The sequence below is a fragment of the Hyaena hyaena genome, unplaced genomic scaffold (assembly GCF_003009895.1).
Source record: "Hyaena hyaena isolate Hyena2069 unplaced genomic scaffold, ASM300989v1 scaffold_186, whole genome shotgun sequence".
Taxonomy (NCBI): Eukaryota; Metazoa; Chordata; class Mammalia; order Carnivora; family Hyaenidae; genus Hyaena; species Hyaena hyaena.
The window spans coordinates 1,076,730-1,087,370 of NW_024080818.1; the positions used below are offsets into that span (position 1 = coordinate 1,076,730).

Below are 10,641 nucleotides of genomic sequence, written 5' to 3' on the forward strand. Positions count from 1 at the left end.
GGTACCATGGTGGCTCAGTTGGTTAAGCGTCCAACTCTTGATTCCTGCTCAGGTCTTGATCTCAAGGTCTGTGAGTTTGAGCCCTGCCTCGGGCTCTGTAGGATTCTCTCTCTGCACTTCTCTCTCTTGCTCTCAAAATAAATTAAAAATAAAAAATTTAAAAAAAAAGAGTACCCTTATAATGATGAGCACTGAATAATGTATAGAATTGCTCAGGGAAAAAAGCAGGAAAAAAAAGAAAAAGAGACAGGGTGACTTGGATGCTTATTCATTTCACCTGTTGATTAGAGGAATTAATTCTTCTCTTAAAAAACTTTTTGAACAAGGTAAACATCCATTCGGTGCGTGCTGTGGCAGCCACAGAGATACGTTGTTCAGATGTCCCTTCACAAGAACCTGCTGTGGATGTCTGGCGGGATGGCAAGCCCAGCTGCCACGTCTTTGGAGGCCACAGCAATCACGCCGAGCCCCACCCATCTGGGCTGCCGGCAGCCACTCACTGAACACTGCAGTCTGGGTACCAGCACCGGTCCACCCTGCCTGACACAGGATTCCTCTCATGGGCGACTTTTGTGCAGACCCTCCCCCATCAGCCTGTCCAGGCTTTCTCAGAACTGTGCCAGGTTCTGAGGCTCTTCCTATCCAATCTTTACTTCCCCCTCTCCTTTCACATGAGGCGGCCCTGATGACAGTCTGACCCTCTCTTGGTCTATTCCTACTCTTATCGCCCTCTGTCCTTCCTAGGCTTCCTCTCAGTAAATCTCTGGCATGTCAAATGCTGTCCTAGCCTCTGCTTCTTTGTGCCTCCAAAGTGACATACATGGACGATGTTAAAAATGAACTAAGCCAGAAGGGCTTATACTAAGAAGCAGTTCCCTGTCCTCCCCTTGAATAACCCCTTTCCCCAATCTCTCGCCTGGGGAACCACTTTTAACAGTTTTTCTTTTTAGCTCTTTTGGTAGGTACCATATCTCTAAAAGAATATATTTATGACAGAGACACCTGGGGGGCTCGATTGGTTAGAGCTTCCTGATTTTGGCTCACAGTTGGTGAGATCGAGCCCCATGTCGGGCCCTGCACTGACAGCATGAAGCCTGCTTGGGATCTCTCTCTCCCTCTCTCTGCCCCTACCCTGCTCATGCTCTCTCTCTCTCTCTCTCAAAATAAATAAACATTTAAAAAGAGGATATTTATGACATACTGTTTATTATTTTGTTATTTGTGATATATTTTTATGTACTTGTTATGTGTTATATATGTTACATGTATAAATATACATAGATATATGTAATATATGTGTCATGTATTATTGTTTATTGCCATAATGTTTATGCAGTATCTTCCTTTCTTTTTTAACCATGGAGGTATAATTGACATAAAATAAACCACCTATGTTTAAAGTGAACAACTCGAAACTTCCTGACATGGTATGTACACCATGAAACTATCACCACGATCAAGAGAGTGAACATATCCATCACACCTGGAACTTTCTTCATGCCCCTTTAAAATCATCCCTCATACCTCTCTCTACAGTCCTCGATCTGCTTTTTGTCACCTGGATTAGTTTCCTTTTTCTACAAACTTATATAAATGAGATCTTACAGTATATACAGTTTGGGACAGGGGAGCTTCCATTACTCAGCATAATTAATTTGAGACTCATCCATGTAATTATGTGTATCTATAGTTCATTCTTTTTTACTGCTATGTGGTACGTTCCATTCTATGCATGTAACACAGTTTGTTTTTATTCATCTTTTGGTGGACAATAGGGTTGTTTGCACTTTAGGGCTATTACCAATAGAGTTGCTATAAATATTTGTGCTCACGTGTTTGTATAGACATATATTCTCTCTTTTCTCTTTCAATGATCATTGTCCTTAATTGCCTAAAGTCCAATGCGTTGGGTGCCATTTTTTCATATATTTTGTCTGATGTTTTTGTTGTTTCAGGCAAGATGGTAAATCTAGTCCCTCTGAGTCCATTTGAGTGGAAGCAGAAATATTTTGTACCTCTTTCACTTATCATAATCTTCCTTTAAGTGATGATATACCATTACATGTGTGGTGTAAGAATCTTCAACACAGCTCTGTTTCTCCTGGCCTGGCCTTTGTGCTATCGTTGTCATACACTTGGCTTTTATCTATTATAAACTCATCAATGGATTATTTTTCCTTTCTTATATCTTTATTTAAAAATTTAAGACAATCTCTGTTGATTTCTTTGAAGACAGGCACGGATTTAATTCACTTATCTTCCATCTTCCAAACTCCGCCTTCTTCTCCTCCACTTCAGTATGATTATGTCATTATTTCTAGATCCTTTCTATTAGTTGCCTTTGTAACTATATAAGATACAGTTTTATATAGTCACATCCTTTTTTTTTTTTTTTAATGTTTTATTTATTCCTAGGAGAGAGAGAGAGACAGCGTGAGCAGGGGAGGGTCAGAGAGAGAGGGAGTCACAGACTGAAACAGGCTCCAGGCTCTGAGCTGGCAGTCAGCACAGAGCCTGACGCAGGGCTTGAACCCACGAACCGCGAGATCATGACCTAAGTGAAAGTCGGACGCTCAACCGACTAAGCCACCCAGGCACCCCTCCTTATTTTTAATTCCATTAACCCCTGGCACTATTTCTTTCTTTTTAAAAAAAAATTTATTTTAATGTTTTTATTTCTGAGAGAGAGAGAGAGAGGCAGCGTGAGCAGGGGAGGGTCAGAGAGAGAGGGGATACAGATTCTGAAGCAGGCTCCAGGCTCTGAGCTAGTTGTCAGCACAGAGCCCGACGCGGGGCTCGAACCCACAAACCGTGAGATCATGACCTGAGCCAAAGTAGGACACTCAACCAACTGAGCCACCCAGGTGCCCCTCCTGGCACTATATCTTGACTCTTCACTTCGTGAGGTGAATATATAAATGTCCTTATCCTTTCCTTCATCTCTGTATTCCTTTCTACCATATTTAAATGCTTAACTTTTTTTGAAAAATTTTTAACATATTTATTTATTTAGAGAGAGCACAAGCCAGGGAGGGGGTAGGTAGGAGAGAGATTCCCAAGCAGGTTCTGCTCTGTCAGTGCAGAGTCTAATGTGGGGCTTGGACTCACATACTGTGAGATCATGACCTGAGCTGTAACCAACAGTCGGACACTTTACCCACCTAGCCACCCAGGTACCCCTTACATCCTTAATTTTAACTTATATTGTCAAGAAAGGAAACACACATTTTGTTCTACCACCAGACCGAAGTGTTCCTTATGCCTGGATTGTGGGTTGATTCCAAGAGCTGCAAATTGGTCAACAGTGTTTACAACATTTTTCTGTATAAAGATTGATCACAGATCAGCCCCATAGTATACTATAGTTACATATCTTTTTTGCATAGCCTTGTGTGTTTCTTGGGATTTCTAATTGCCTCGTTTGCCCCACCCCATTTCTTGTGTTGCTGCATTTTTTACAACTTGATATTCCAACTTATTCAAGATAATATCAAATCTGAATTCTTTCTACTTATATACATTTTCTTTCCAGAGACCTACCTTTTGCAGCCCTTGTTCCACCAGCTAAAAACTAGATTTTTGGGTTTTACATGCAGTTAGTTGGTGAAAATTTGTCACCCTAGGTCTTCCTTCTATTTTCTCTTGACTGGCTTGTTTCTTGAGTTCCACAAATTTTTAGTTTATTCCCTTGTTTTGCTGGAACACATCCTTGAATCACTTCCATCGAACAGGAATATGGGAAGTAAACTTACTGAGTTCTTCCTTGACTTAGAATGTCTTTATTCTATCAAATTTAATTAATAATTTGATTGAATATTGAATATTTAACTTAAAATAATTTTCTCTCAGAACTTTGAAGGCAGAGTTTCATTGTCTTGTAGCATTTGGTATTGCTAAAAAGAAGTTTGGGGCACCTGAATGGCTCAGTCATAGGGCGTCTGACTTCAGCTCAGATCATGATCTCGTGGTTCATGAGTTCAAGCCCCACATCAGGCTCTATATTGACAGCTTGGAGCTTGGATTCTGCTTCAGATTATGTGTCTCTCTCTGCCCCTCCCCTACTCACACTCTATCTCTCTCTCTCTCTCAAAAATAAATATTTTTTTAAAAATTAAAAATAAATAAAGAGAAGTTTAATGCCAATCTGATTTTTTAAAAGAGAAGATAATTTATTTTTTCTCTCTGAAAATTTTTGGATTTTAAGAGATCTTGGGTATTATGATAGGGATCGCATTACATGTGTACATTGCCTTGGGTAGTAGAGACATTTTAACAGTATTTGTTCTTCCGATTCATGAGCACAGAATGTGTTGGTGAAAATGCAAACTACTGCAGCCACTCTGGAAAGCAGTATGGAGGTTCCTCAAAAAGTTAAAAATAGAACTGCCCTACAATCCAGAAATTGCACTACCCAAAGGATACAAAAATGCTAATTCAAAGGGACACATGCACCCCAGTGTTTATAGCAGCATTATCTACAATAAATAGTCAAACTATGGAAACAGCTCAAGTGTCCATCAGCTAATGAATGAATAAAAGATGTGGTATACACAATGGAATATTACTTGGCCATAAAAAAATGAAATCTTGCCATTTGTAATGATATGAATGGAGCTACAGAGTATAATGCTAAGTGAAATAAGTCAGAGAAAAACAAATACCATATGATTTCACTCATATGTGGAATTTAAGAAATAAAACAAACCAGCATAGCGAAAAAGAGAGAGACTCTGAGAGAGGCAAACTAAGAAACAGACTCTTAACTATAGAGAACAAAGTGATGGTTACCAGAGGGGAGTTGGGTGGAGAGTGGGTTAAATAGGTTATGGGGATTAGAGGGTACTTGTTGTGATGAGTACTAGGTATTGTATATAAGTTTTGAATCACTACAATGCACTCCTGGAACTAACATTACACTGTATGTTAACTGAAATTTAAATAAAACCTTATTAAAAATCTTTGATATTCTAGAATCCCACAGTTCCATTGTGACTGAGTGTGGTTCATTCTTCATTCACTGTATCTGACATACCAGCATTTTTTTCTTCTTTCTTCAGTCTAGAGACTCCTGTCTTTCAGCTGAGAATTTCTTTTTTATTGTTTTTTTTGTTTATATTTTCCTTTTGTTTCATCTGTTCTCTCTGGAGCTTCCAGTCATTAAACATTAGCCTCTTGGATTTATACGTTACAATTTAGCCATTCTTTCACATTTTCAATCAACTTGCATTTTCTACTATCCTTGAGATTTCTTTGATTTTATCTTTCAATTTGTTTTTAAATTTTCTGCTTAAACTACCATATTTTTAATGTCTAAGAATTGTTTTTCATTCTCGGGCTATACATTTTTATTGTATTTATTTCTTGAATTACAACCTTAATTATTTTTTTTTAATTCTCTCTTGAGGATACTACTTATAGTTAAAACATCATTTTCTAGTAAATATTCTTAAAATGTTCAGGTTTGTAGATATTCTATATGTAAAATGAGTCTGGACATGTCCATGAACATACATTTTCAACTGCTTGCATTTGTAAAATCTACCAAGAGACATTATTTTTCCCCCTGGTAGATATAAATTTCTTCAGCATGAGCTGACTTTTCAAAATATGGAGGCCACATGTTCAGAATATGTACTTCCTCACTGAACTCGCCCAGCTGCTGCGCTGAGTTAGCCTTAGTGAAAGTTGTTTTTTCCCTTTCAAAAATTTGGGAGGTCCTTTCCTTTTTACCGTGTATTTGTATTTTGCCTGTCAGTTGGTGATCTGAGGCCAAGGCCAACTTTGGAATAATGTTTGACTGGAGACAAATGGGGAGACTTAGCAACCAGCACAGAAACTCTTGCAAGGGTTTGGAAATTGATTGATATGGTCCTTCAGAGTGTTCCTGGACATGGAGTGGGGAGCTGGGTTGGGGGCGGGGGTCATCAACCTGGTAATTGTTCCTCTCAGCATCTGCCTTTCTTCTAGACAGACTAGTTGGGTGATCTGACTATGGTAATTCAGAGATTTAAAAGTATATGCAAGTTGACAAACTATGCATCAAAATGTTAGCCAGCCATGTTTTTTTCTGGACTTCAGCATCTGAGTGTTTCCTTTTCTTGCAAAAAAAAAAAACATATCTGGTATACCTGGCTGGCTCAGTTGGAAGAGCATGCAACTCTTGATCTTGGGGTCATCAATTTGAGGCCCATGTTAGGTGTAGAGATTACTTAATTAGATAAAGCTTAAGAAATAAAATAAAATAAATACATATCTGGAGTAATTGAAGCTTCCAGACATGAGTCTGCACTTGTTTCCTGAACTTTCCTCATAACATGCACCCAACACCAGTCTTCACTCCCACCTCAAACAAAAAACTTTGACTCTCTCCTGAGGCGCCAACCCCTCAGCAGTTTCTGAAGGGAGAAAAAGAACAAGAAGCAATTAAACATATTGATGAAGTACAAAATGAAATAGACAAACTTAATGAACAAGCCAGTACGGAGAATTTGAAAGTAGAACAGAAATAGAACAAACTCTGTCACCCATCTTTTCAGAAGAGGTCAGGATTAGTGACCAAAATCTCAAATTTTTGGTTAAAACATTTGCCAACCACCCACAAGTGTCTGCACTGCTTGGGGTGAGGATGTAGAGTGGCTGCATCATTTGACAAGAGTTGAAGTGACAGAATTTGAATATACTAATTAAATCAGATTACAGAATAGATTTTTATTTTGATGAAAACCCTTACCCTGAGCAGAAAGTTCTGTCCAAAGAATTTCATCTGAATGAAAGCGGTGATGCATCTTCAAAGACCACTGAAATCAAATGGAAATCTGGAAAGGATGTGACCAGACGTTCAAGTCAAGTGCAGAATAAAGCCAGCGGGAGAGACAGCGTGAGGAACCAGAGAGCTTCTTCACCTGGTTTACTGACCATTCTGAAACAGGTGCAGATGAGTTAGGAGAGGTTATCAAAGATGATATTTGGCCAAATCCATTACAGTACTACTTCGTTCCCAATATGGATGATGAAGAAAGGGAAGCAGAAGAAGATGATGATGATGATGAAGGATTGGAAGATATTGATGAAGAAGGAAGTGAGGATGAAGGTGAAGAAGAAGAAGATGATGGTGAGAGGGAGGAAGGAGAAGATGACTAACGAAACGCTGATAGATCTGAACCTTTCTTTTAATTTTCTCCAGTCCCTGGGAGCAAGTTGCAATCTTTTTGCCCCCTCTTCTTATGCTCATTTGCCCTGTTTTTTGAAGTCTCTTTTCTTTTCCTTTATACCATGGTTCTCAGTGTACCTGAGGAGGGGTCCGGAGGATTATCCCTTCCTGTCTTAACAAAAACTTTATGAGCTCAATACCACCTTGTTCTGTGGGGGAAAAAGAAAATCCTTTTGCTCCCTTAGCTCTACTGGAAGCTAGAGCATACGAGGCTCTTGTGTTGTAGTGCATAGAATTCTATCTTTCCCCCTCCTTTCTCTGTATATTGGCTCAGAGATTACGCTGTGTCTTTGTGTGAGTGTGGATAGTTAGTACTCATCAACATGTATCTGTCTACTTTCTCTTGCTTAAAAAAAAACTTTTAAAAATGAGGTTATAGAATGATGTTTGGGTGGGTTAAGTAGGCATTTTGACAACATGGCTTTTTCTTGGGCACATTTAATTGTGATGTTTAATGGCAATCCTTGCAGTTTAAGATGACACTTGTAAAATAAAATTCTTTCCTCATGAGGACTTGAGCCCTGCCACTCAGTGAGAGCATCAGCAGAACCTGTAGGATCTTATTTGGAGTTGAGATTCTCTACTGTAATTTTGTTTCTGCTTATTTTAAAATTTTCTTTTTGTTTCACTGGAAAGGAATGATGATGCTCAGTTTTTGTTTTTTAATTTTTTATTTATTTCTGAGAGAGAGAGAGACAGACAGACAGACAGTGTGAGCAGGGGAGGGTCAGAGAGAGAGGGAGATACAGAATCCAAAACAGGTTCCAGGAACTGTGCTGGCAGTCAGCACAGACCCTGAACCGGGGCTCGAACCTATGAACCGGGAGATCATGACCTGAGTCGAAATCAGACGCTTAACCAACTGAGCCACCCAGGTGCCCCATGATACTGTTCAGTTTTAAACGTTAAATGGGGCGCCTGGGTGGGTCAGTCGGTTAAGCGTCTGACTTCGGCTCAGGTCATGATCTCACGGTTCGTGGGTTCGAGCCCCGCGTCGTGCTCTGTGCTGACCTAGCTCAGAGCCTGGAGCCTGTGTCAGATTATGTGACTCCCTCTCTCTCTCTGACCCTCCCCTGCTCACGCTGTCTCTCTCCCTCTCTCTCAGGAAAAAAAAAACGTTAAATGTTTACAAGTTGCTTCAATAAAATAAAGCACACACAAAATTTTTAAAAAATCCATATTTCTAAAGTTTTTACAATGAACATGATTACTTCCATAATAAGAAAATAATTTAAAATATATAAAGCTTTCTTCTTAATCTTCATGTACCTATTAAAAGTAGCAGAGAAACGGGCACTTGGGTTACTCAGCTGGTTAAATGTCTGACTTTGGCTCAGGTCATGATCTTGTGGTTTGTGAGTTCAAGTCCCACATAGGGCTCTGTGCTGACAGTTTGGAGCCTGGAGACTGCTTTGGATTCTGTGTCTCCCTCTCTCCCTGTCCCTCCCCCACTTGTACTTTGTCTCTCTCTCTCTCTCAAAAATGAATAAACGTTACAAAAAAGTTTTTTTAATGTAGCAGAAAGAAAACAAATAAAATAAAACAAAACACGAAAGCTATTTTACACCTAGAGCTAATGGCTATACCTCAGGTGAAAAGACTAAATCTTGCAACTGACTTGGTTCAATGTACCGGAACCAAATGGGTACTCAAGAAGAGAGGGACCTGGGTGGAGGGTTGGGGGGAGAGGGAGGAGGCTGTTGGAAGGATCTAGAGAAGGAGATGGGAGGAGAGAAGAGAAAAGACACCTCAGGTATACCCTTCTGCCCTTCTCAAAGCTCACAAATGATGGAAGCATGACTTCAGGGAAATGCTCTGGATTTGCAGATTCATATAATTGAAATAGTATATCTGACCTTTGAGGGTTGCCATGGTGCATACTTACCAGCTAGGTTTCCTGACCTGGTCTTCTAATAATCCAGCAATAAGCTTCACATGTAGTTGGATGGTATGTGCATCACTGACTGTCTGTTTAAGCAGGCAATACTCAGATCACCATTACCGCCCAAGCAGCCTCTGCTTTGAAGGGGGCTTTTGAGAGGACACTGACTTCTTCATAATGCTGACCCATTCATTTGTGAAATCAACAAATGCAATGGGACCTGCACTGAAACTTTTAGTCAGAGGCCAGAATTTAAAATGCTGTTGGAACTGAAAGGAATGTATAAACCATATCACCACAGAATTGCATTCATGAATGATTCAGGAATTAGACTAAAAATTTTGATACATTCTCAAGAGAATGAGAGCATAACATTGAGAACTGGCTTTTTGTATTCCCCTTTTGTTAAAAGGGGATTCATATTAGCCACTAAAGAGAATCTTTGCTTTTTGTCGCTTTTTGTAGAGATTCTTACAAATCAGGGATTTGCATACCTGGGCATTATTAGGAAATACTTATGTTTATAAATTTTGTGACTGGAACGGCTTGTTGGGCTCTCTTTCGGTGTCTGAGTCATACAACCATCAACTGGTATCAGTGACTTAGTTAAAAATCTTAACTCTAGAACATCTAAGAAGGCTTTGAAACCAATCTCTGTACTTAAGAGAGGTCAAATTCCAGAATTCCAAAATTTAAGCTGTAATCTTTTATTGTATTGATTTTGTAATTATTGCTAAACATGAATGAGCAATACCTAGTAATAAATGGAAGGACAAATTCTCACTGTGGCGTGCCTCTCAGTGTATGACATACCCCTCAAACTGAGGCGTTTTCAAGCTTATGGGGAGTGCGATAACTTGCTATTTCTTGCCATACCTTCTACTGTATTATCAATGTCAGAAACTGGCACTTTCTCCATTTTGCTAGATCCCGAGAGCAAGGACTGAAATCACCGTCACTTTTCTCCAACCACTGCCCCCAAACAACTACACATAAACAGTATAATTTCCTATGACTTATGTTTAAGGGTCACCTTGATATGACAAGATTTTAAGAAGTATAATAATATCTAATATTTTTAAAAGCTTGCAGTGTAACAGACACGGCTCTTAAATGTTTTACACATACTAATTCATTTCATCTTCATGACAATCTGATTATGTTGAATTTGGTTATGGGTTGAATTGTGTTCTCTCCCAAAAAGACACATTGGAGTCCTAAGTCCCAATATTGCAAACGTGCCCTTATTTGGAGATAGAGTCTTTACAAAGTAATCAAGTTAAACTAAAGTCATCAGGGCGAGTCCTAATCTCAAATGACTAATGTTCTTTTAAAAAGGGGAAATTTGGACACAGAGACACACATGCATAGAGAAATGACCATATGAAAAGACACAGGAAGAAGACAGTTACCTATAACCTAAGGAGAGATGCTTAGAATAGGCCTCTCCCTCACAACCCATAAGAAAGCTCACCCTGCTGACACCTTGATCTGAGATGATCAATTTCATCCAGCCTCCCGGGCTGTGAGATGATAAATTTCCATCACA

The 10,641-nt window shown here is 39.3% G+C and overlaps 1 pseudogene; it reads left to right on the forward strand.

The window, feature by feature from the left end:
* The first annotated feature begins 417 nt into the window (after positions 1 to 417).
* Positions 418 to 7,140, forward strand: LOC120237647 (annotated as a pseudogene).
* The last annotated feature ends 3,501 nt before the right edge of the window (positions 7,141 to 10,641 follow it).